Genomic DNA, 24,410 nt, shown 5'->3' with positions numbered 1-24,410 from the left:
GGATCTCAGATCTGGCCTAACTCCCTGCCCCACGATAGCTGGAGCCACATGATATTGGCTCTTCTCCTGCCCTCACCCCAGCCGCAGCCAGCCCTGGGGCCAAGCCAGATTTGAGGGGCTTGACCAGCTCAGTCCCATGCAGGACCTCTTGCAGCCCATCCCATCAGCGCACCCCAGCACCTGTCTGGTGCTCTGGCCCCCGGCCGCCAGAGGCTGCCCGGCCCCTCAGAGCTGTGGTTCCACTCCCCGACACCTTCCACCCTGTGCCCTGCCCTTCTTGCTGACTGTTGCTGCCCAGATGGATGAAGCACACTCTCCCAAGTGTCCTGCTGGCTCTGACCACCTGTGGGTGGGCCCTGGCACCAAGCTCCCTGGCCACACTTCTGGACACTGGTGGCTCAGATGGACTCATCCATTAGTGAGCAGTAACCCCCAGGTGTGTGTGCACGGCAGCACGGCAGCCACCATGAGGGCTGTGGTTGGTGTTCTAGGCCAGTGTCTGCAGCTGGGGAAGGAGCTTCCTGTTCCCTGGAGGTGGTCCCGGTGAAGGGCTCTGAGCATCCCACCTACCCAGGTAGTGCCCTGCTGCTCTGCTAGAGAAAGTGCCTCACCGGGGCAGGGAGGTGGGCAGGACCCGGGCCTCCTCATTCCTGGACAGCCTCCCATTTTCCTGTGGTCACACCCTGGCCCCCGGCTCAGGCAAGGTCCAGCCTGCGGGCCCCTTCCTGGGGTGTTGGACTATCCCGAGCAGGGAGAACCGTGTGGTGGGCGGGTGAGCGGCACCTGGGCCACACTGTGCCTGCGAGGTAGGGTGCTGGTAGGGGGGTGCACCATGAGACAGGGTGAGGGCTCGGAGGGGCAGGCCTGGGCTCCCCGCGGGCGCACCCGCTCCTGCTCCACCGGGGGCAGGGCCTAGCCGGGCAGGATGGAGCCTGCATCCTCCCGGTTTGGTGGGGGGCGCCCTGCCTCCCCCGGTGGGCCTGCTGCTCTTCCCCTGCGCCCGGCCCTCCTTCCCGGAGCCCCACCTTCCATTCTGCGACCCCGTGCCTAGACGCAGGTCACGGGGGCCGCCTGGGCGCTCCCTGCCCTCCCTCCCCCGGGCGCGGGGGCTCCTCCACAGTCAGCATCCTTCACCCGCCCGCCGCCAGGCTCCTGTCTGCGCCCAGCCCCTCATCCCGCTGCGGGCCGCCCTGGCGCAGGCCTCTCCGCCTGCGGGTTCCCCGGGCTCCCCTCAACACCACGCCCTCCCAGGGGACCCAGTTTAACTTCCTGCCTCGGGGATCCGGCGCCGCCACCCTCCCGGACACAGCCCGCGACCTCTGGGCGGATCTCCTCACCGCGGAGCCCAAGGCCAGGCGTCTCAGAGGCCAGCCCGACGTGCCGTGGCCGCGGGACACCGGCGGGGCCCTCCCGCGACAGCCCCCGGCAGTGGGGCCCCAGGGCGGCCCAGCAGCCCCTCCTGCGGGCCCAGGGCACTCCTCCAAGGCGCCGGTGGGCGCCCAGGAGCCTGGGCCCAGCAGAGGAGGGGGCCCTTCTGCCAAGGCAGGGTGGGCGCACAGGAGGAAGGGCCTCGTCTGTTCGTTGCACCCCAGCCTCCAACCTGGGAAGTCCTGATTTCTTTTTTTTTTTAAGGGGAAAAGAAGCTTTACAGAACCACAGCCTGGTCAGCAGAATGTCCCCACCAGGCAGAGTCTGCAGGTGCCGCGCTCCTCACACTTGGCTCGGGGTCTGCCCGCAAGAGAAAGACCAGGTGGAGTGGGCGCCTGGCCGCACGCACACACACACCCGTCTGAGGGAGGCAGGCCCAGGGCCCTGTGCACAGCGGTGCTCCTGTGCACCTGCGCGCTCTCACAGAAGAGGCAGGGGCAGCCCCTCTGCTGTGCGCTGCGGCCTCGGTGCCCTCTCTCTAATTCACTGGGCCCCGAGGGCAGGACTTGGGCGCACAGCCCTTTCCCCAAAGGCTAGGACTGTGTCTGACACATACCAGTTGTTCAATAAACTCTTGCTAAATGGACCCCCAAGAACAGTTCATGGTGGTTATCATTTCCTGCTTACACAGGTGGATCGAGTCTGTGCCCACAGTTGATGCCCCACCTGGAGAAGCAGGTCGGAGGGGCTCCAAGCCCCAGCTTGTCACTGCATGTACTGCTCTGGAGCTGGGGTGTCTGCCAGAGTCCCTGAAACGAAGTGTCTGCTGAAGGAGGCCGGAGCGGCCGCAGAACGGTCCCTCCCAGCGGCGCCGTCCTACCCCATTGGACCTGACCTCTGCGGAGGTCGGGTTTGGTCTTGTAGACCACTCCTGTTTCTCCCGCCCTCCACTGCCCTGACTCAGAGCTGTCTATTCAGAGCATCTTCCCCATTGCCTCCCCCAAGCAGAAACCTCCCTTGACACTCCTAGGGCTGAGCTCTGCCCCGGCTCTTCTTACCCCTTATGTGGTCACTGCTGGTGCGCAGGTCAGTGTGGTTCTCACACTGGACACTCCCTGAGGGCAGAGCCAGAGGGGCTGGCCGGGAGGAGGCACCAGCAAGTGGGTGGGTGGATGATGCATTCCCAACAGAGGCCAGCAGAGTACCCCCACTCCCTGCACACCTGAGTGCCCCAAGGCTCCTGGCCAGAAAGGGTCATAGAACCTATGTCCATCAGAGAACCGAGGAGGTGGGTGAAGTTTAGCCTGCAGAAGACAAGGCTCAGAGGAACAGGAGAGCGGCCCTTGCGGGTTTGGAGAGCTCCCCCAGGAGAAGGCAGGGACCCCCTCCTGAATCCGTGGCTCCACGGACGGATGGCCTGAGGCCTGCTGGTGGAAGTGGGAGGGAGGCAGATGGTGTCTGAGGCAAAGGCTGTGTTCCAACAAATGGCAAATGGAACCTGATTTTCTAGCTAACTTACATTTTTAGTTCTGAAGTGGTTGGTGGTGACTCCAAACATTTTATAATTAGCAAAGTGTCTTTTTGATGCAAGCGACAACCACAGGCACAAATAACACAGAGGGGCTTGGGGTGCAAAGCCACACTGTGGGCACCCCGCTCGACCCCCTGCCACTGCCCACTGCAGTTGCCCGCAGGGGGCCCCTGGGCTGGTCTTCCATCTCGCTGAGTCTGTTTCTGCTCACAGTTGCTCCTGCAGCTCCATGTCTGTCTCTGGTCTCTGACTTGCCAGATTTCAGATGCTATGAACACCATAACTTGGAAGATGGATATTTAACTACATTACATTGCCCTCCTATCTTTCATATTATGTAATTACTGTTATTTTTTTTTCTGTGACTTTAGATAACATTCTTGCTACCATATAACCCAGCAATTGCCACTGCTAGGTATATACCCAAGAGAAGTGAAAACATCTATCCACTCAAAAACCTGCACACAAATGGGCCTGGCAGCACTATTCACAATAGCCAAAAGGTGGAAACAACCCAGATGTCCAGAAAGTGATGCGCAGATAAACAAAATGTGGTCCATCCACATGATGGAATATTATTCAGCCATAAAAAGGAATGAAGTACTGATACATGCGTCACCATTGAACATTTTATGCTAAGTGAAAGAAGCCAGACACACAAGAAACGCACTTTGTATGATTCCGTTTACATGAATAGGCAAATTCACAGGGAGAGAAAGTTGAGTAGTGGTGGCCAGGAGCAGGCACCAGGGGCCAGGGATGGGGAGTGACTGCTACTGGGCACGGGGTTTCTTTTTAAGGTGATGAAAATGATGGAATTAGATAATGGTGATTGCTGTACACCTTTGCAAATATACTAAAGCCCAATGAATTATATGCTTTAAAAGAGTTTGTTTTATGCTGGATGAATTATATATCAATACAGCTGTTATATATAAAACTATACATCCCTTCACCCTGACTCCCGACCCCCCCACATTGGGGAGGCAAGGTTACAGGCGCTCCTCACCCGGATCCCTCATCCTCCTCAGTCAGCCCCAAACACTGAACCCGAACACTGTCCGACATCAATCCGCAGATACACCAACAGGTAGTAGGAGGCCGGGGCTGGGAGAGGATCTCACTGCGGAACAGAATCCTGTGGCATTTGCCACGTGCCAGGAGCACAGTGCCTGGTGTTTTATATGCATCATCTCAGTAAGCCTCAGGATGACCTGAGCCCAGGTACCGTGTCCACATTTTACAGATGAGGAAACTGAGGCTTAGAGACACCATGTGACATCTAAAGAGTGGCAGAGCTGGGATGGGAGCCCAGGCCTCTTTGGGTGCAAATCCAAAGCTCTTGGCCACCTTGGAGAATGGCCCACATTTGCTTTCTGTTGCCAAATACGGGTTTTCTTACGCTGGTGCCCACCTATACCCATTCAATGAACGTGGTTTAAGCCCTTTGTGCAATGCAAGACATTTTCTAAGAACGTTCCTTGGTGCACAGGTAGGCAGCAGAGGCAGGGCCCCTGTCCCTGTCCCCCCTGCCCTGAGCTGGGGTGCTCCAGCCTCCCTGGGCCTTCATCCTGACCTCAGGTAGGTGTAACCTGGGCCATGACCGTGACCTGCTGCCTGAGAGACAATGGGATGCCTGTTTGCCATCAGGGTGCTAGGATTAGACAATATTTAGCTTTCCCTTGGTGAAGTGCTTCCCCTCCTCCGCTGGGTAGGAACCGGTTCCTGCTGGGCGGGGCCCCCACTGGACCCCTGCCAGGAGCCCCTCCCTGACACTCTGCCCCTCAGCACCAGTTCCAGAGGTTTAATCATTAACAGGCATGTTTGGCTTTTGGTTGCAGGTTGGAATTTGGGAGCTGTGCCCAGGAGCAATTATCTCTGATATATTATTTTGTGTAAAATCACTTTTAGCTGCCATTAGCTGATAAAGCTGGACTAGAGAGGGATCCATTATCCAGTTCTGGCCTCTTGGCATTTGGGGCTCCGTGGGAGGTAACCAAGGGACCTGCCCTTGTGGGGCTGTGAAATAGCCTCTAGAAACTTTGCTTTAAAATGTGGCCTGGCACTGCCACCATGTGTGCATTCTGAGACCCCTCCGCGCATCACCCATGGGTGCAGAGCCCCGGACGTGTGTCTGCTCTGGGCAGACCCCTCAGAGGCTGGGGAAAGAGATGTCTGCTTTGGTCCTGTTTGTTCTAGGGCCCGAGTATGAAACACCTGGGGGAAATGCCCCTCCATCCTCCTGACCCGGGCAGGGGGTCCGGCAGCAAGGCCCACCTCTCATCACTCCTGGTAGGGGGCTCTTCCTTGGGAGGAGCAGCTGTTGTGAGCTCCCCACCCACGCGTGCTCCAACTCAGGGAGCCCAGGCAGGGCTCTCCCGAACCTGAGCCAGCTTGTGGGAAGCCACCAGCAGGTGCCCAAAGTCTAGGCTTCCTTTCGTCCCTCCTCCCTGTAACCCCTGAGATGGCTGGCCCGAACCCGACCCTGACACCGTTCTCCTGACCTCTCCTGACAGGCCCTGCAGGCACAGGGGCCTTCTGGGGTGAGCCAGCAGCTCACACTGTGTTTCTGCTGCTCTGGCATCTCTGGGGCAGCTGGCTGGAAGCGGCGGCTGATTTAGAGAGGCCCCTTGGGAGGGGGGATGGTGGCTGTCCCTGGGTCCTCCCCAAGACCCTTTACTGCCCACTGGGCTTCATTCTGCCGTCCTCACATCCTCTCAGCTCACGCTGCCCTCCACCCCAGTCACCTCTCTGTGCAGACTGGCCTGAAATGCTGACTGCTGAGGGTCATCACAAGGGGACCCCGTCAGCCCTCCCTGCTGCGCGTCCAGAACCGGCTGGGCCTCCCCCATCTCCCTGCCCTCCTCCTGGGAACCTGAGGCTGAAATATCAAAGTTTGCCACCTTCACCTTCCCTGTGTAGCCGATCTGTCCCCACACTGTACCCAAGTCTGGTGGGACTGGTCATCACGGTCTTGCGTAGGGGTGGCTGCTTGGTCAGCACCTGGCCATGCGCAGCCTCGGACACTCCCACCTTGTTAGCTGGAAGGCCCTGGGAGCTGGTCGCTCAAGAGCTCTCAGACTGGTGCACAGAGGGGCCGGGCAGAGCCTGGGTGTGGCCACAGGCACTGCCTGCTCTTTCCCAGATATATATCCCCTTGGTCCCCTGTGTGGCTCTGTGCTGTGGCCACGGTCCCTGGGCTTCACCTCCTTACTGTTCTGTGGGGCTCCGGGGCCTCTCTGCCTACCAGCCCCTGGCTCCAGACTGCCAGACAGTCCCAAGGGCCCCAGCTAACTGTGCGTAGGGCTTGTCACAGCACCGGAAGGGCTGACCGGAACTGCAGGATGGGCACACCCTTGTTTGGGGCTTGCCTACTGCCCCCCGGGAGCCTTCCTGGAATCCAGGAAACTAAGGAGAAATCAGGCAGGAACCCCCTCCCGGAGGTCTGGCAGCCCCACCCCTGCCTTGTTGCAGGGCTACCCCCCCTTTCTTGGCCCTGTCAGGGAAGCTCGGCCTTGCTGCCCTGGGGCAGGCCTGCTCACAGGGAAGGCCAGGCAGGGCCCTTGAGGGTCCCAGGCTCCAGGCCCACCTGTGCTGTCCTCTTCCGTGCACCCCTGCTGCCTCCACACTCCGCAGACCAGGGCAGTGCCCCCACCCCCGCCGGCGCCTGTCTTCCGGCTTCACACTTACTCTGGCCCCAGTCACTCCTGGGCCTTGCTCCCTGGGTTACAGTTTTTTACTAGTCTGTGTTGCTTCCAGGAGCAAATCTTCAAGAACTTGATCCACAAAGAGGTGGCTGCACAGAGCAGTGGGGGAAGGATGTTGTGTGAACAGGGTTTGCAGGAAGCAGGTTGGTTATTCAGTAGCTTTATTTCACAAAAATGCAACCCAGAGGGATGAAAGTGCTAACCAACAAAGCTCTGAGACATTTAGAAGGAAGTACAGGCCTGTGGGGCCCCAGAGGAGGGAGTTCTTGCTCCTAGCAGGGCCTCCAGGGAAGACACAGCTCCGGTGAAGTGGCCGGTGGGGCCGCTGCTCCCTACCGCCAGGCTCCACGCAGGGCCAGGGTCTGTGCGTCCCAAACGGACAGGCCGTGTCATCTCCAGTGCCGCGCTGGGGAGGCATATGAACTTTTCCAGATGTTTGGGGAGCTGCCTTCCGTTCCCAGCCCTGCCCAGGCCCAGCTTAGGTTGAATGCTTTGCGTGTGGGCCAAATGGCAACGCTTGGGCCCTGGGGTGGGAGACTGCAGGCCTGGGAAGGGTCCCCTGGGTCCTGCTAATATGCACACGTGGGCCTGTGAGGGCCAGTGTTGGGGTCCCAGTCTGGCCTCAGGTGCTCCCTGCCAGGCTGGGGAACGGACCTGGCCACAGCCCCCTCCAGTTCAGTGCCACAAGGGACAGGCCGGGCAGGGAGGCAGCTTGTGAGCAGGAGCCTGCCAGAGGGACCCAGCCAACCCTTCACCGCATCCCTACCACCTCCCGGCCCCGGAGCATTTGTCTCAAGAAAGCAGCCCAGAAGCGGCTCTTTATGAGCCTCTGTTAAGGGCAATGTGTTCGTGGAGGGGAGGCAGGCAGACCTACACCAGACCCAGCTCCTTGGGCCCTGGTTTCCTCATCTGTAAAATGGGGATGAGAATCGGGGCGGACATGATGAGACCACACAATCCAGGTGCCTGGCTGGTAGTCAGTGCTCAGGACGGTGGCTGGGCATGTGCCCAGGGGCACAGGCAAGGGGGAGGGGCTCTGTCGGGTTGGGAAGGCTCTCCATCCTGGTCTGCTCTGCTTGAGCCTGACTGACCGCATGGACAAGGGCTCCCTGGCAGGGCGTGCAGTGCCCCGGAAGCTGGGGCCCGAGTTGCTTCTGTGTGCCCAGGTGCTGAGGCAGGGGTGGGGCTCAGCGGGGCAGCAGGGCTGGTCTCACTGGAGGGCCTGGAGAATGGGGCCACGGGGCAAGAGAGGCGACTGCCTGCCCCCTGCTGTCCCTTGGGGTCTCCTTGGGATGGGACAGGCCAGCTGGCTCTGGGGACCTGGGCTCATGGTTCCAGTCAAGATTTCCAAGTCGCCCTGAAGAGTGGCAAGTGCCTGACAGTAAACGTTCAGCAAATGCTAGTTTGAGAATCTGTCCTTGTTTCTCAAGATTCTCCTGAGCTGCCTTCTGTCCCCGCCGCCCCAGCAGAGCTGGGGAGTCGGTGCCTTGCTATTGGGTTTCTTGACCAAAGATAAAGAGGAAAACAGAGCTCAGAGAGGAAAGAGCTCACCTGGGTCCCACAGTGGGTCCGAGGTCGACCCTAAAGTCTGTTTTATCCAGGGCCTGGAGGGGACCAAAGAGGCCGCCATGGGCAGTGAGGATGTCCCTACCCTGTACCACATCCCAAATCCCTTTGGCCTCCAGCTGTGGCCCAGGCGAGGCCGAGTGTTGTTCACATTGCTGCAGTCCCAGAATTCCCATTTCACAGATGAGGACGCAGACCAGGAGGGGCAGCTGCCCTGCCCGGGGCCCCACTGTTATCCAGAGCCAGGCCCGAGAGTCCAGGTTGAGGCTGTGCTTCTTCAAGAGAGGTGAGCAGCTCCCGTCTCGGCTCTCCGGATCACTCTCCTCCCTCTGGGTTCTTCCTATGTTTGCCCCTAAGCTGGGTGACAGGAGGGAGGCGGTGGGGAGAAGAGCCCGGGGTAGAGGGGAGGGCAGTGGGCAGCAGTGGCTCCAGATCCCTCAGCGCCAGTCCTCCGGGCCTCAGGCCAGCTCTCCCAGCAGCCCTGGGTGTTCCTGCAAATAGGCGTCCCTGAGGCCACACTGCAGGAGGAGGGTCCCCTCTGGGGACACGCATAGGAGCCTCACATTTCATGGCTCTGTTCAGAGAGCAGCGCTCCACCCAGCGGCCACCCGGGCCCCGTGGAGCACCGTCAGCCTTTCCCTAGAACAGGAGAAGAGGGCGGAGGGTGGGTGTAGAAGCAGGGCCTCAGCCAGTTGGGGCAAGCCTGGAGTCAGCTGGCCTCATGCCCTCTGGAGTCGGGGCTCAGCTCGCCCAGCACGGCCCACTGGCTCTCCCTCCCTTCCGTTTCCTGGGCACCTCCTGGGCCCAGCAACAGGACAGACACAGACTTCTGGGCTGGACACCATGGGGTGAGGGTAGGGGGCACTGTGGCTCATGGGGGCGGCTGGCCAGGGCCCTGCAGGTGTAAGAGGTCCCTGCGGAAGCACTGGGGAGCCAGCCTTGGAACCAGTGGGCAGGAAACAAGCCAGGTCTGGGCAGCCGTCGACCTGTGGCAGCAGCTTCCTTCCAGGGCTTCTGAGGCTGGGGTGAGCCGCACACAGCACCCAGGGGGCGTGTGCCACCCTGCTCCTATCTGGCTGGAGATACGATGCCTCCTTCAACTCTGTCCACCCACCACCCATACAGGCTGCCCCCTCCCGGCTGCCTCTCCTTTCTGACCTTTCGCAGGAATGTTAAATTGAAGGCCTGGAAAAACTGAAGGGACAAAACAACAGCAGATGCACAGACTCCAAGGAGGGACTAGAGGTCACCACGGGGGGTGAGGGTGGGGAGGGTGGGGAGGGAGGGAGAAGGGGATTAAGGGGCCATGTGGTCACACACATGATGCAGGGGGTCACGGGGACGGCAGTGCAGCACAGAGAAGACCAGGGACTCTGTGGCATCCCACTGCGCTGACGGACAGTGACCGCAGTGGGGTGTGGGGGGACTTGATCGTATGGGGGAATGTGGTGACCACATTGTTGCTCATGTGAAACCTTCATAAGACTGTATATCAATGATACCTTAATAAAAAAAGTTGAAGGCCTGGAATTGGTGGGAGTGGTTCACAATAATTACCTGGGCCTGCTGGGGCCACTGCAGCCCATTCTCACTACGCCGCCCCTCCCCACCACTGTGAGCGGGGGACTGGCTCCCTTCCCTCCACCCTGCGCTAGGGGCCGAGGCTGGCATTGGGCCAGGATGCGTGGGCCCCTGGGCTCTGCCCCGCACAGTTGGGAGGCGCTGGGTGCCCTAGGAGGCCTGCCTTCCCTCTGTCCATTGCCTCACTGGGTGGTCGAGGTCCCCTGGAGCCTGTTTCCCGTCAGCCAAAGGGAAACCCCAGCTGCTGCCACGCCTCCTTGACAGCATGGGGAGACTGAGCCGGGTAAACTGTGAAATGCCAGGATAGGAAGGTGGCTGCACCCTGTGGGAGGCAGGGCTCCTCTCTGACGTGGTGGCAGAGCAGCCGTGCTCCTGCTGGGCTGGCCACTACCGCGTTTCCCTCGGCCCTCGGCCCGTGGAGGCCGTGCTCGGCTGACGCTGAAGGTGAGTCAGGCACGGTGGCGACGGGAGTGCAGGTGAGTCACAGAGCAGGAAGCAGGCTATTACTGACCCTCTGGGAGGCCGAGGGTGGCAGTATGCCTTCACACCCCGAGTGACCTCACCAGCAGGGGCAGGAAGCCCCTGTGGAGCACCCATGGCCCAGCCCTGTGCCCCACTGTCCACCCTCTGGGCACCGGCTCTGTCCACCCTCTGGGCACTGGCTCTGAGCCAGAAGCCTGCGACGTGTCTTGTGCCAAGGCCAGAGGCTGAGTGCTGTGCCCAGGCCGCAGGGGACTGAGGGCAAGGGTCAGGAGGGCAGGGCCCCCGTGGGCACCAGGTGGGGGCTGCCCCCAGAGCCCCCTCACTAAGGCCTCTGCTGTAAGCCTTCAGCCCCCACTCCAGTGAGGTTACAATCTGTGGTTCTGGGACAGCAACAGGTTACACCAGGACATGTAAACCCATGGAAGTCTGGTTGGCATTTAAATTTTACCCAGATCCTCACACAGCGGAAGTGGTTCTGGACTTGAGGCTCTTTGGGAAAGTCCCTTTGGAGGTCTGAGCTCTCGGGTGGAGCAGGACAGGGGAGCCGCGTGCAGGACTGGAGGAGGGCCCAGCATCTCATCCCCTCACCAGGTGCCAGCCCCACAAGCTTTTCCAGGCACCTGGGGGGAACCGAGGCCTCAGACGGGGCTTAGGAGTGCCATTCAGTGGGGCGCAGGCCTGTGGAGCTTCCCGAGGGTCCCCACCCAGAGCAGGGTCTGTCCTTCCTTCCCAGGGCAGAGGGCAGAGGTGTGTGGGCGTGGGCCGCAGGTGCTGGCACAGCCACCAAGTGCAGGGTGGGCTGCAGGGGCTGAGTGACCCCACGGCTGCTCCCAGGCACCCGCGCCGTCCTCAGGTGGCCAGGCTGCCAGCATGGGGGCATGGGATGTCTGACCCGCGACCTCATTGATGCCTGCCCTGGCTGGGCTGGGAGATTATGACTTAACTGTTTTTAAAATGCCCTGTTGTTTTTTTCTGATTACCAAAGGGATGCACGCTCGTGATAGAGGCCTAGGCATTGAGTGGGCCGTGGTACTGGCTCGGTGCTGGACCAGGAGGAGACATGCCCCTCGCAGCTCATCAGCATCGGCTGCGGGGCGGCAGAAAGGATTTAGTGAGACCCCAGCACGCTGCAGGGCGGGACTGCTGGCGGAGGGACCGGGTCAGACCCTGACTCCTCCCAGCCTGAGCCGACCAAAAATGCAGGTATTTTGTGCACAACCTTGGCAGGGGACAGGAGCAGGGCGGCCAACTACAGCCCACAGTCCCGCTGCCCATCTGGTTCCTCCAGCTGCTTCCTGCAGCCGGGTCTGGGTGGGGGGGGGTGGCGAGGGCTGGCTGCCCTGATACCCTGGTGCTGCCCGGGACTAGGAGGGGCACTGAGAGCCAGTGGGTGGGGGTGAACCTCTTCCTCCCCGTGGGGGCACTTGCAGGCAAGCCCCAGGCAGTGCTGGTCACCAGGGTCTCTGTGCTGGGACTTTCTGTGGCCCTGATTTGAAAGCTGAGCCCTCCCCCACCCCCACCATCCTATCCCAAGGAACACAGATCACCTAAGTTCATTCTCACGCATTCTCATCATGAACCCCATTTACAGGTAAGGAAACGGAGGTTGGGGGGGCAAAGTTCACATGTCCAATGTCACGCATCACTGAGTGGCCGAATCCGATTTGAACCCTGTGTTGTTCTCACCAGTTCATCTGATTGCTTCAGAGGCAACCAGGTCAGGGAGGCAGGGGTCAGCGGCTGGGAGGTCAGAGGTGACCAGGGAGTCAGCATCCTGACCCAGGGCTGGCACCATCCCTTCTGGTGTTGCTTTGGGGTGAGTGGCACAACTTGGTCCAACGAGCTGGAATTCTGGCCTCAGACTGCCCACGTCCGAGTCCCGGTTCTGCTGACCACCAGCTGTGTGTCCTTGGACAGGTAGCTTACCCTCCCTCAGTTCCTCATCTGGAAAGTGGGCATGATGACCATCCCACCTCAGGAGAGTCTGTGGGATTAACCGAGGTGACGTGGTACCTGGGCTTGTAAATGGTGGCCCGATCATGGAGACAGGGTCGAGTGGGTTGGAGAACGGCTACCTTGGAGCCAGACCTGCGTTGCTGGCCTGCAGAGACCCCTTCCGGCTGGGGTCCTAGGGAGGCACAAGCCCGGCACATAGCAGCACCTCTCTGAAGGTGACGGGGCTGCACCTCTGTCCCCACACTCGCAGCGCCTGCCTGGAAGCTGCTGCTCCCTGGCCCCTCAGACGCCCGAATGGGTGCATCTGGCACGGGGTGGTCTCAGCCCATGAATGCTGGGTCCTTGTGTCCCCGGACTAGTTCTTGCACTTTCTTTGCCTGGCCAGGCCTCGGTCAGGACCTGTTCCTGGGTGTAAGGGCCTGGCCTGGACACTGGAGCCCCACCGTCTTCCAGGAGACCTCCCTGGTCCTGGGTCGCCCTGCCCGTGCCCTCATCCCTCCTGCTGGCTCCCTGCCTGCCTGCCCAGGAGCTTCCTCGTCTGCCCCCTGAGAGCCACTCTGCCTCCCAGCTCCCACCACACTCGGCCCTGCAGGCCCTGACCCTGACCCTCTGGGCAGAGGTTGTGGCCCATCTTCAGTTACCAGGAGGTGGGTGTGACCTCTGGGATGCTAACCTGGGAACCTGATTTTCCTGGGGCCCTCCCGGGGACTGCATTCCACCAGGCCTGACACACACATTTCTCCCAGGCCATGGTGTGACCTTTGGGTGAAGGTGGCCAGATATAGGGACTCCCCCCAAGAACCCCTGGGGTGAGCTCGGAACCTGGGCTTGTGTCTGGGTGCTGGGTCCCCAGAGTCTGGCCCAGAGCAGGTCTTTTGCTTTTTCCAAATGTGCCCCGGGGATGAGGGGATTGTGGGCACACCCTTGGCTGGCTTAGAAACACCTGGGTTTTGGGCCAGGAGGGAGGAGTGGGAAGTGTGTCAGTGGCTGGGCTCTGAGGAGGAGGCAACGAGCTGTGGGACCCTGGGGGTGCTGCAGTCAACACTGGGTGCCTAAAGAGGGCAGCTGGGAGAGTCCCGAGTTCAGAACACATTGCAGATGCTTGAAAACATTTCAGGTGCTTGGAAACATCCCCCAGGTATTTCATGGCACTTGGTTGGTATTGGGGTACCAGACTCCCTGGCCTCCTGTCATTTTGCTGTGTATTTTACTATTTGGCTAATTAATTTTCATGACAAATTTTCTCTCTTGAAGAAAACATTCATGGGTGTTTGGCACAAAAAATACCATTGCTGGATTTTCTGGCTCCTCCAAACATTCAAGAGACCCTTGTTGAAGCTGGGCTGGGGTGACATCGCCCTTCTTGTCCAGCCCTACTACAGTGTCCCGTGGGGCTGGGAGTCTCTGCAGGCCAGGCCCACTTTGGAGCCACCTCTGACCCAGAGTCCATCCCAAGGCCAGCATGGAGGAGGAGGTGGCACATGCTTGTTGAGTGAATAAATGACTTGAATGGGGGAAGGGAGTTTCTGAGAAGATGAGGAACAGGGCAGGTCCAAAGCTGACTCTTAGGTTGTGATTCGCCCCACACCCTTGCAAGAAGGGTGCAATTCGACATTTAGTTGTTTGAAATAAAATGACTCTTGAACATGTGGTCATAAAAATTAAAGCATTACCAATAAAATCCATCTTGATCAGTCCCTTTGAATCTTGCCTCCTGCTCCCAGTGTGCTAAGTATTTTGTTTTGGTGTATATTTTGCCAGACTTTTTCCACGTGTTACTTACATACAAGCATGTGTCCGTGTAAACGCACAGTGTGAGTTTTGCATCTGTGTGTGTGTGTGTGTTTAAACTCAAACAGTGGCGCTCTAAGTATCGTCCTGTAAGTTGCTTTTCCCCTTGAGCAAACTCAGTCTTGGAGCTCCTGCCCCATGTGAATGTGGAGGTCCCCTCAGCAGCTGCCCCCACTAAGGTGGGCCCCATGGCGCAGCGGGTGGCTAGGAGAGGAGCCGCATGCCCACCTCATGGATTCTGGCTGTGACCGGGTCATGGCCACCGAGCCACTGTGCAGGCGCTGTCCAGCCACCTGCTCTCTGTCCTCCGGGCCCTGGCTCCCCTGCTGTTCTGTGGCCTGGGCGCTCAGGGCTGCAGCTGACCCTGAGTGGGCCCTGCTCTCTTCCCTGCCAGGTGGGCCCAGGTGCAGGGCTCGCGCCAGGGTGAGGCACATGCGGAAAGGCCAAGCCACCTGGGCTGAGGGTGTGACTGCAGCTTCCCAGAAGGCCCAGCGGGCAAGCTGCTCGCAGGACAGGCTTCCCGAGGAGGAAGAAGAGCTCGGGGAAGTGGCTGCCTGTCTTCTAATGAGCCATTTCCTCCTGACTCACTGTCGGCCCTGCCCTGGGCTGCTGGAACTCACCAAACCTCCCCAGGCTTGGGGGCACTTGCTGGGTCATGCGCCGTGCCCCGCTCTCCCCAGATGGGCCTGTCTCAGCTGACCCACCTCCCAGGTATTTGGCTGAACGAGGCCAGGGTGATCTCCAGGGTGTGTCCAGGGCGCATTCACGGTGCCAGCGCCTGCACAGCCTCCTTGGCCTGGTCTCCCCAAGGCTGTGCCCCACCTGCCCACCTTGTGCCTATCTCCTCAGGGGCCACCAGCTTATTCACAAGGCCACTGTGCCCCTGGGGATAAGGGCACTGCTGTCAGCAGGCTCCCCTCCTCCATCATGAAGGCTTCTAGAGGGGGTGTCCTGCCTGGCTCCGGGCCTTAGGCTTGGCCTGCAGGTCCTGTGCACCCAAGACCCTCCTGCTCCAGGGGCCGCGAGGCCTGGACAGGCTGCCTCTGCTCCTCCAGGCTTCCTAAGCTGCGTGTGAAGACCCTCAGACCGACCTCACGAGCCCCGTGATTGCAAGCAGGGGGTGAGGCCGGCCGCAGGCCGTGGCGTACTGAGCCTGCACTCCTATCCACGTGGCCCTGGTCCCATCCAGGCCTGTGGGGTTCACTTTTTGAGTTCACCACCGGCTGCAGAGCAGAATCTCCTGGGGAGCCTTAGAAACGTTCATTGTGTCAAACATTGTTAATATTTCATGTGTCAAACTGTTTTTTTTTACAGAAATAGATGGGATTTATCATGCAGCTTCACATCCCCAAATCAGTGACTAGCTCAGGCCCATATTATTTGTACTTGACCCAGATCCCTTTCTCCTATATTGTTTTGAATCAACCCAAAGAGTTGTATTTTTTAATTTCTTTTATTTTTTTCAGTGCAAGTGCCAGACTCTCACCCTCAGGAATACGAGCCATCCAGGCTGGGGACCAGAAGGAGTGGGAGGTGCGGAGGTGCGGCCAGGGGGCACTGGACAGAGCAGGTAGCCCTGGGACACGGCCAAGCCCAGAGAGGGTGGACCGTGGGGCGCTGCCGTGGCCACCTCCGTTCCTCATGTGGAGAATGTCCCCCCCAAGCTGACCCAGGCAGGGTGCTGACAGTCCTGTCAATCCTGAGCTCTGTGGGTGTCAGCCCACCCAGGAAAGTGGTTGACTGGTCAACTGCCAGGCTGCCCCTCACCCCCCCACCCCTGGCACTGCACGAGCCAGTTCCTCCCGACGGAGGGCTTGGCGCCGGCAGAGCTGGTGACAAAGGCTGCTTTGTTCACCTGCAGAAGTAAACACTTCCCCTGGATATTTACTCCCGGGACTCGAGTGTAATGTGGGGTGTAAGTTACTCTTGACAGGCGACTTGATCCAGGCTACCGCTCTCTTGTACTAATTTCCTGGAAGAAAAGAGTTCCCACTGACAGCTGGGCGTTCATTAACCACCCCCTGGGCAGTCGGGGAGAGGCTGGGTGTGGCTGTCACCCGGACCCCAGGTGGTGTGCCCTGAGAACTCGAGTGCCCCGGGGGGCCACCCTCAGCCTCCCCTGAAGCACTGGCAGAACGCTGACTGGCTGACTGGGCAGTGAAACCAGAGGCCAGAGGCTCAGTGGAGCTGTTTCCTCTGTGAGGTGAGAAACCTGTCTGTTCAGTTCCCACCTGGCAGGAATGTGCTCGGCCTGGGCTTGGCTGGGGACGAGGGGCACCCAGATGGTCCCTGGCATCAGGCCCCAGTGCCCACCACAGCAACTGCCGCCAAAGCTGGACTGCCGGCCAAGTCGGGGCTGGGGCGCCGACATGCCATGATGTGGTGACCACCAAGGTTTTTAGACTACAGATTTGGGGGATTTGTGAAGCAAAATTTAAAAACCTTGCTGGAGATTTCAGTGATGGAGTGAGATGACTACTGAGCTGTCGTGAAAGGCCAGCCCCACAATTGTCACTGGTTACACCGACACGTGGTGGGTGGGCATTCGTCCTGAAGGCAGCCGTGAGCTTTAGTGTGATGCACAAAGACGAGTGGGCCAATCGGATGCCCCGCAGGCATCTGGGCTGGGCGCTGCAGCAAAATGCCACAAGGAAGCCACGGCGGCCACATCGTCACAGGAGCCGAGACAGGAGGGAGGCGGGGAGTGGGCGGTGCAGGGACAGTGGGGGCGGGATCTGCTGGCAGGGGAGGGGCGGAGGCCGCAGAGGGGCCTGGGGATGGGCTCCAGGAGGCCCAGCCCCCACTGCTCTCCTCGGGTTTCCGGGGATCCTCTGTCCTGCCTGGACTCATGTGAGTGGACAAGCTGAGTAGGAACATTCCAGGATGGCCGCCTGGCAAAGCAGGTAGGTGGGAGGGGCAGCAGAGAGTCAGGGGCCACCGCCTGCACGGGTGAGGCGGGGTCTGTATCATGAGTCTTGTATCGGCAAACGCGTGCCTTCTGGTAGATGTAGGGCAGCGGGCAGCGGGCAGCGGGCACTGGCTCCCGCCCTGAATGCTAGGGCCTGGCTGTTGGTTGGGCAGGCAGGTGGGGACGGGTAGGGAGAGCCTTGCTTTTGTGCATGTGGCCCACCTGTGTGGGGTCCTGGTGATGGCAGGGGCTCCGGTGGGAGGGGCACGGGCATGTCCCCAGCAGCAGAGACACTGGTTCCATCTTTGTTCATGTGTATTTTGACCACTGGGATTGGCAGACAATCCATATCCTCCCAGAGATGGGATGGCACCAGGCAAGAAGGCAGGAACTCTGACACCCAACTCGGTGCCCAGCACAGGGCTGGAAGTCAGGGCCCCCCTGGCCAGACACATGGGGGTAGGAGGGGAGATGATGCTGGGCCCAGGTGTACTGGAGGTGGGGCTCAGGCATGCAGCCCTGCTCTGCGGCCTGATTCTCCCCACACGGCTGGAAACTGGGCCAGGTTAGGCTTCTCTTCGGAAGATCACGCTGTGTTTCAGAAAAACCTGTTGAGCCCACACCGGAATCACTCCCCAGGCCGAATGGCAGGTGGCTGACTGCTTGGGGCTCCCCTTCAAGTCAGACTCTCCCAGGTCAATGGGTGTTGAACTCGAGGGCAATCAGAACCTCCTGCAGGGCTCTTTAAAGCATAGGGTGCTGGGCCCCACCCCGAGTGCCTGGCTAGCAGCTCTGGATGGGGCCCAGATGGCAGCTGCAGCCGCTACAGCCCTAGGATCCCACTTGGAGAACTGGTGCCATGACTGCAGGCACCTCAGGACTTGATTCGCAAACTTTCCCACATCTGCAGCTCATTTCCAAAGGGACCTGCGCAATCCTGTCAAGCACTAGTGAGCCACTTCCTCCCGACCCTGCCTTTGCGGGGCTCAGCAAGGATGGTGGTGGAGGGGAGAGCCCTCACTTCCTCACGGCGGCTGGGGACATCATGAGGCGGTGCCTGTGGCTCGTCTCAGCAGGAATGGGGGATCCAGGGATGGGGGCCCCTGCCTCGGTTGATGACACTGTAGAGGTTCTGTGCATGGAGCTGGACTTCAGAGTTGCTTGGGGGTGCACTGGAGGCCTCAGGTGCTGGCTTCACCAGAAAAGCCCCTTGGCTCTGAGGCCAGAGAGGAGATGCAGACCCAATGCCCCCTCTGCCCCTTTCCAACAGAGCGAAAAAGCCTGCACTTCAGTAGTAGAGTCTGTGCTGAGTCCTGCCATTGTTCACAGCAGCTGTAACCTGAGCCTGCAGGACAGGTGGGTCCTCTGTGAGCACCTCGCTGTCCCCACAGCAGTCCCTCTGCGGGACTCCTGGACACTTCAGGACACTGGCAGGTCTGCTGTGATGTTCCCAATCCACAGATTTGGACCAAGGCACTGGAAGATGTTACCAAGGATGGGCAGCACAGCAGCGGTGTGGTGGCCATGCGGCGACACCTGTGTGCTCAGCCCCCCCACGCAGCCCTGCTTTCCCTGCACACTCATTTGGAAGGGCCCTGGAATCTTAGACCGGGTTGTCAGAAGCCGACTCCCTGCGGTGGCTCAAGGCAGGCTGGGAGGGTGGAAGGGACAGACTGTGGGAGAAGAAGTCTATCGGGGCATTTTGGCCTGAGTTCCGTGGGAGGAGTGGCAGCCTACTCTGGCAGGGTACGTACCTCTGGGGGTACATAGCTCCCAGCACCCCTGGGTCCTCCTCAGAACAGTCCTCAGAAGCAAGCGGGGGCTGCCAAGGGGGAGGCCTGCAAAGCCAGAGGGTGCTTGGGATCGTGAGCGGATCCCAGGGGCCTGGGCCAGCAGTGAGTGTCCACCCCACCGGAACCCTCCCCAGACTCTTGAAGCCGGGAAGGAAAACGCCCCTGAAATTCTTCTGGCTCCTACCGAAGAGGATGTGCAGTAACTAAGAGCTTGGTGGCACCAGAGGTGCATGTGAACATGCGGCAGAGTGGGAGGCTTAGATTTCGCTGGGTCCTCCCAGGCTGATCCTGGACACCGAAGACGATGGGCTGGGGAGACGGGACGGTGTTCAGGTGGTGCCCGAGGATCCTGGGCAGGGGCTGCAGGGGAAGTTAGGAATGGCACCCGGGGATGTGTGAGCCAGCACCCCCAAAGCGCGCTCCAGGGACAAAGGCCTCCAAGGGCAGGTACATCTGGGTCACTCTGGGTCAAACTTGATTTCCCTCTTGCAGGACTCAGTCTTTAATGTAATCATGGCACACTCACAGTCTCTCCTACAGAGGGCACAACTTGCAGAGCCACTCCTGCCAGGACCCCTTCCTGACACACTGGGGTGGGAACAGTGCTCCCCTAAACTCGCTCTGGGAGAGAGACCCTGACGTAGGACCCCCATTCTCTCACTTCCTTGTTACATCAACAGAGTGATGGTTAATACAGTCACCAAAGACATTCCTTATTGTTTTACCAAGAACTAGGAAGCTCTTTTTTAATGGGCTTCAGATTTTAAAAATCTGAGTGCCTACTGTACATGCCTGGTCTTACATGTTAGAGATCAGGCATTAAGAAATGAATTGGTCCTTTACACAAATCTGCAGCTTATGACCTATAAGCCTGCAGTTGCTTCACAGCTCATGTTTTTTTTTGGGTCAAGGAATTCAGGTTCATTACAGATCCATTACCCATAGAATTATAGAGGTGATAGAAGCTCCAGGGTCATTCAGTCCAACTCCTTCATTTAAAGATGGGGAAGCTGAGGCCCAGAGAAGTTAAGGCCAGGTGAGTGAGACGCGGTAGTGCCAGCTGGAATCTGAATCCAGCCTGCCAGAATGCTCTCAGGTGCAGGGAACACAAGCTGCATATGGGTGAGGCACACTGCATTTGCAGAAATCTGCTTTTAATATAAACTTGCAAGTACATGCTAGACTCTCAGTGGGCAGAATTCCTGAGGTGAAGTACAGCAGGTGCATGCAGTGAAGAGTTCATCAAAATGTGTGTTGAATAAAGAAAGCTGTAGTTTAGGAGGCTGTTTCTGTAAGTGTACCTGTAACTTGAATGCATTTTGTCATATACTTTTCCAGTTAAACTGCCACAAGATCAGCTGCTCATTAAGACTTTCTCAAGACTGCAATAAAAAAAATTTTTTTTTGCATGGCATAAAACACCAGAATTTCTTTGTGCCTTTGATGTTTATTGGGATTTTAAGAAATTCAGTGTTCCACTTTAACCGTTGCCAATTCCACCAGTTCTCCATTCCAATGCCAACCTCAAGATCTAATCCACTTTTTCCTGAGGTGAGAGCAGCATCTTCTCCTTCCTCTCACTGCCACTGGCCCTGGCATGGCGGGGACCCCGAGGTGTGCAGAAGCGTGGCTAACAGGACTCGGACCCCTACCCCAGACTTGGCCCTCAGTGCCCAGAGGGGTGGGCGCTGGGAGCAGAGCTGGAGGCCAGCCACCACCTGTCTCTGCTGCAGAGGGAGGTGAGCTCTGCAGGGGCCTGTGCTCTCCTCCCAAAGGTGTGCTGGCGGCAGGCTGGTATGGGGGTGTTGGTGAACTGTCTAGAATGCCTGGCACTGCTCAGGGTTACAGAAATGGCAGGCACTGAATAACTCTCCCTGTAACACTGACTTTCTGCCTATCGAAATCCACTTCCTGTGTGTGCTGAGTGAGATTCGCCCCATTGGATGTGGGGGTCTAGTGCCTGCTAGCCACTTTCCCTGATGCACCCCCAGTGCCCTCAGAGCTACCAGTGCTGTAAGTTTAGCTCAGGAAGATGACAGGAAGCCACAGCGCTGGTGCCCCCTGCAGCTGTGCGCTGTTTAAACCTTTGGCTTCCCTTTTGATGGTTTCTAGGACTGCCAACTATCAAATGTTCAAATTTGACTATTTGAATGTTTTATTTAAAATGACACGTAAATTCAATTTTTTCCAGCTGAACAGCATTCATCTGACACAGTGTGTTGGAAGTTTTTCAAATTGCAACTCTCTAGCTCTCCATTACGGAGGTTGCATTTTTCCAACATAAAGATGGCAGGAAAAGATCAAATGTTATTTGAAAAGAAAGCATACCAAGCTGACAGCATAGCATGTATAATCATGAACATTTTAGTTCTGAGTTGTAGTTTAAAATTGAAAAATTAAATTTTTGCTAATTAAAAGATGTACTTTCTGACATTTTTTTCCTCTGGACTTCGGCATTTGTTAACTCAAGCCTACGTTAAATCTCTCTTCAAGAAGAAAACAAATATAAAAGCTGACTCACTTTAGTAACAGCATGAGAGGGTAGCTTTCCTGCTGCGTGGAAATGAGAGGCCACTGTCCACACAGCCCACTCCAAGTTTGCAGGGCCGTTTCCTGGGCTCCGGGCGCAGCGGCGCCTCCCCCCAGTGAGGCATTATAGTGCTGAGAAAGCCTTTCGTTTTTTAAGTGTTAAAAATGTTTATTGGGAGAAGTTGAACCACATATAAAGGCAGGGAAAATAGGGCACCGACCCTGTGCATCGTCGCCACCCCTAATGCCCCGTGGCCCACGTCCCCTTACTAATGCTCTCGTCCCCAGCTGGTTTGGGTGAGTTCGTGTGTGCTGTATTTTAAAGTAAATCCCACATCACTTCACACACATACCTGAACCTGTACCTACTGGTTGCACCAGATATTTTCCTCAATAGCCACAATGACAGTAACCAATACAATGAACAATTATTTGATGTCACTTAACATCCAGTTCATGTTCAAACTGCCCTAACCGTACCGAAGCGTCTTTTGGCCATGGTTTGTCTGAAGAAGGTGGGAGTCAGCTGTCGAGCAGGTGCTGGCTGCCGATGCCCGGGCCGGATGCACCCAGGCTGCAGCTGCGATGGCAGACGCCTGCTCCGTGTGGGCTGTCAAGCTCCATGGCTCAGCAGTCTGTTGTCCAAGTCCAGGGGGAAAGCATGTCTGCTAATCATCCCTATATCCCTGATTTTTAACATCTGGGCGCAATTCTGAAGCAGATGGTCTGATTCTGAATCCCGGCTCTACAGTTAACTAGCTTGCGCAGTAATCTGCTGGTTATCCTCTAATGCAAGCTAATTACCCTGTCTGGGCCCCCACTTCTTCACTTGTGAAACGGGGTAACAGTACCAGCCTACAGTGTCCTTCAGGTTAAGTCTACAAAACACATAGACTGGGGCTTGGCACTTGGTGCTGGGGACCCACTGGCTCTAGACACACAACCCCACAGAGGGTGGCAGGAACCACACTCTGCAAGGCACCCCACTGGGGCGAGTCCCTGGGGTACAGGGACACGGGACACATGCCTCCTCCCAGAGCTCCTTGAGGCTCAGTGGGAGCATGGAGCCTGGAGTCACACCCTCAGGGCCCCTGACCACTCGCTCCCCGTGCCTCCAGGGCTAGGCCAGGGTTCATTTTGAGAAGCGTTGTGCCAAGCCTGGATGGGAAGGCGTAGGCTGAACCTGGCTGCTGGCGCCCATGGCTGTGGTCTGGGCCCTCCCTGCTCCGGAGTGTACCCTTCAGGTACCCTTAGCTGGCACTGTCCTCTATGTGGCTCCTTGAACAGGGTCCAGTCACCACGTTTGTGCATGTCACACCCAGGAAGCTGAGTGACGTCAGGCTGGTGGCAGCTCTGACTCCCTCTACAGGCCACCTGAGGAACCACCTGCTTGCCCAGAGCCTGAGGACCTGCCTGCCCTCCCCTGGCAGCAAATAAGTGGTTTCTGGGGTCGCCAACAGCCTACTTTATACTGCAAAACACCCTGCCTCTGCTTGGGATTGTAGGGGGCAGAAACCACTTGGTGTGGCAGGAAGATTGCCTGGCACTTTTTAAGGCATGGTTGATCCTTGGCAACATCTCCAGGGGCCAGCGGGTGGGTCTTTGACATCCTCCAAGCTGCCTTCGACTGTCACTCACTGTCCAATACTGCCGGCCACAGCAGGCCGCCACCCAGCCCGGCCTACCTTTCAGAGGGGCTCTCAATCTCACCCAGGTTCCCTTCACTGCAGGAAGGCCAATGGGCCCTCACCCCACCCTGCCCAAGGGGTGGTAGGGGCAACTGGGCCGTGATGGGTGATGAGCGTCTTTTACAAAATGATCATTTACCCAGGTGATTGTAACTAAGGAGCACACAGGCAGTACGAGGAACTCCCAGGGCCAGCACACCAGCCCTCTGATCTGCGTCCCTCAGTCCTCAGCCCCCTCCCTCTCCAGGTAGGAGTCCAAGCCCTGGGCCCAGCACTGGCTGGGTGAGAAGGGACCGTGGCCCACCTGGGCAGCCTCCTGGGACCGCACGTGCTGAGATGCACAGGGCGGAGCTGTGTCTAACAAGGACCATCGATGTGGTGGGCCCAAGGGCTCTGGTGGGCGCTGTTCTTCACATGCATCAGTTTTCCCAGTGTGGTTCCTGGGCATCACTGTCCCGGGGACTCGTGAGGATATAAGCCCTTGGGCTCCTTCCCAGACAAGGGAAGCACCGGGGCCGCCGTCCTTGTCAACAGCACTCCAGGTGACATGGACACATGGGTAGGTCTGACAACAGATGGCCTGGATTCATAATTTAAGACAGTCTTTCGGAACCACAGTGACAGTTCATTCTCTGGGGGCAGAGCTGAACCCATGCTCAATGGGGACAACGTTTGTGTTAGACGGAACCGTCCCGTCTCCCAGCTCCACGCCGACTCTGCAGGAGCAGTGTAACGCCTTCACGCCCGTTTTCTGCGGAGCCAACACCCATGAGGTGGTCAGGGAGGCTGCCTAGGTGGGTTTTATCCCCACCTTACACAAGACATGCCAAGAGGCAGAGACCCACAGTGAGTGGCATCTGTGCAGCGCTGACTGTGGGTCAGACCTGACCCTACGTGCTGGAGGCACCAATGCTGGTCTCTGCCCCCCACAGGGGAGCACGCTGGGGCCCGGGCTGTTACTTCTACTCCAAGTCAGGCCCCACTGACCCGCCAAGGACTCACTTCTATCCCTGCTGCTTTAGAATCTTCTAAAAACACAATTCCAGGCGTCTTGGTAATTGCCTTACACGGAGAAAAATATTATGGTGTATTTGAGCAAACTGAAGAAATATCAATTGAATTTTTAAATATGTACTTCACTCCTTCTAAGTGACTTGCCTATAAAATCCTAGAGCTTGTAATTTCACCCGCTGTTGTGTTCTAGCACCACCTTCCTTCCAAAGCACTTCAGTCTCAATACACTTTCCCACACCTCCCCGTACCGATCTTCACAGTAGCCCGAAGCTCGATCTCCATTTTCCAAATGAGAAGATGGACGCCCAGTGAGGGCTCAGGAATAAGTAGCAGAACCAACTGCTTAGCGAGTATTCGCTGAAGGTCAGGAGTGTGAGCGCTCCTGATAAGCGACCCGCTCCCGTGATGACCGAGGGATCTACGCTCAGCTCCTCCAGCGCCCTGGGGACGGGACGGTGCAGTGAGAGTGTGACGGCCCTGTGGTACCAGAGACCT

The 24,410-nt window shown here is 58.2% G+C and overlaps 1 long non-coding RNA gene across 5 annotated transcripts; it reads left to right on the top strand.

The window, feature by feature from the left end:
* The first annotated feature begins 9,860 nt into the window (after positions 1-9,860).
* Positions 9,861-24,307, top strand: LOC118967159 (uncharacterized). Of its 5 annotated transcripts, XR_012133623.1 has the most exons (7): positions 9,862-10,229; positions 11,222-11,439; positions 11,771-11,827; positions 11,926-12,052; positions 12,578-12,839; positions 15,450-16,186; positions 18,162-24,307. It is a non-coding gene; the product is annotated as an uncharacterized lncRNA (long non-coding RNA). The 5 variants fall into 5 exon arrangements; XR_005054045.2 differs by having other exon boundaries at positions 9,861-10,229; positions 11,222-12,052; XR_005054044.2 differs by lacking the exons at positions 11,771-11,827; positions 11,926-12,052 and having other exon boundaries at positions 9,867-10,197; positions 18,162-21,427.
* Positions 24,308-24,410: the final 103 nt, after the last annotated feature.

The sequence above is a fragment of the Manis javanica genome, chromosome 8, assembly GCF_040802235.1.
Source record: "Manis javanica isolate MJ-LG chromosome 8, MJ_LKY, whole genome shotgun sequence".
NCBI classification, from domain to species: domain Eukaryota; kingdom Metazoa; phylum Chordata; class Mammalia; order Pholidota; family Manidae; genus Manis; species Manis javanica.
Note: the sequence above shows the minus strand (reverse complement) of the source record. Positions and strands in the feature narration are given on the sequence as shown.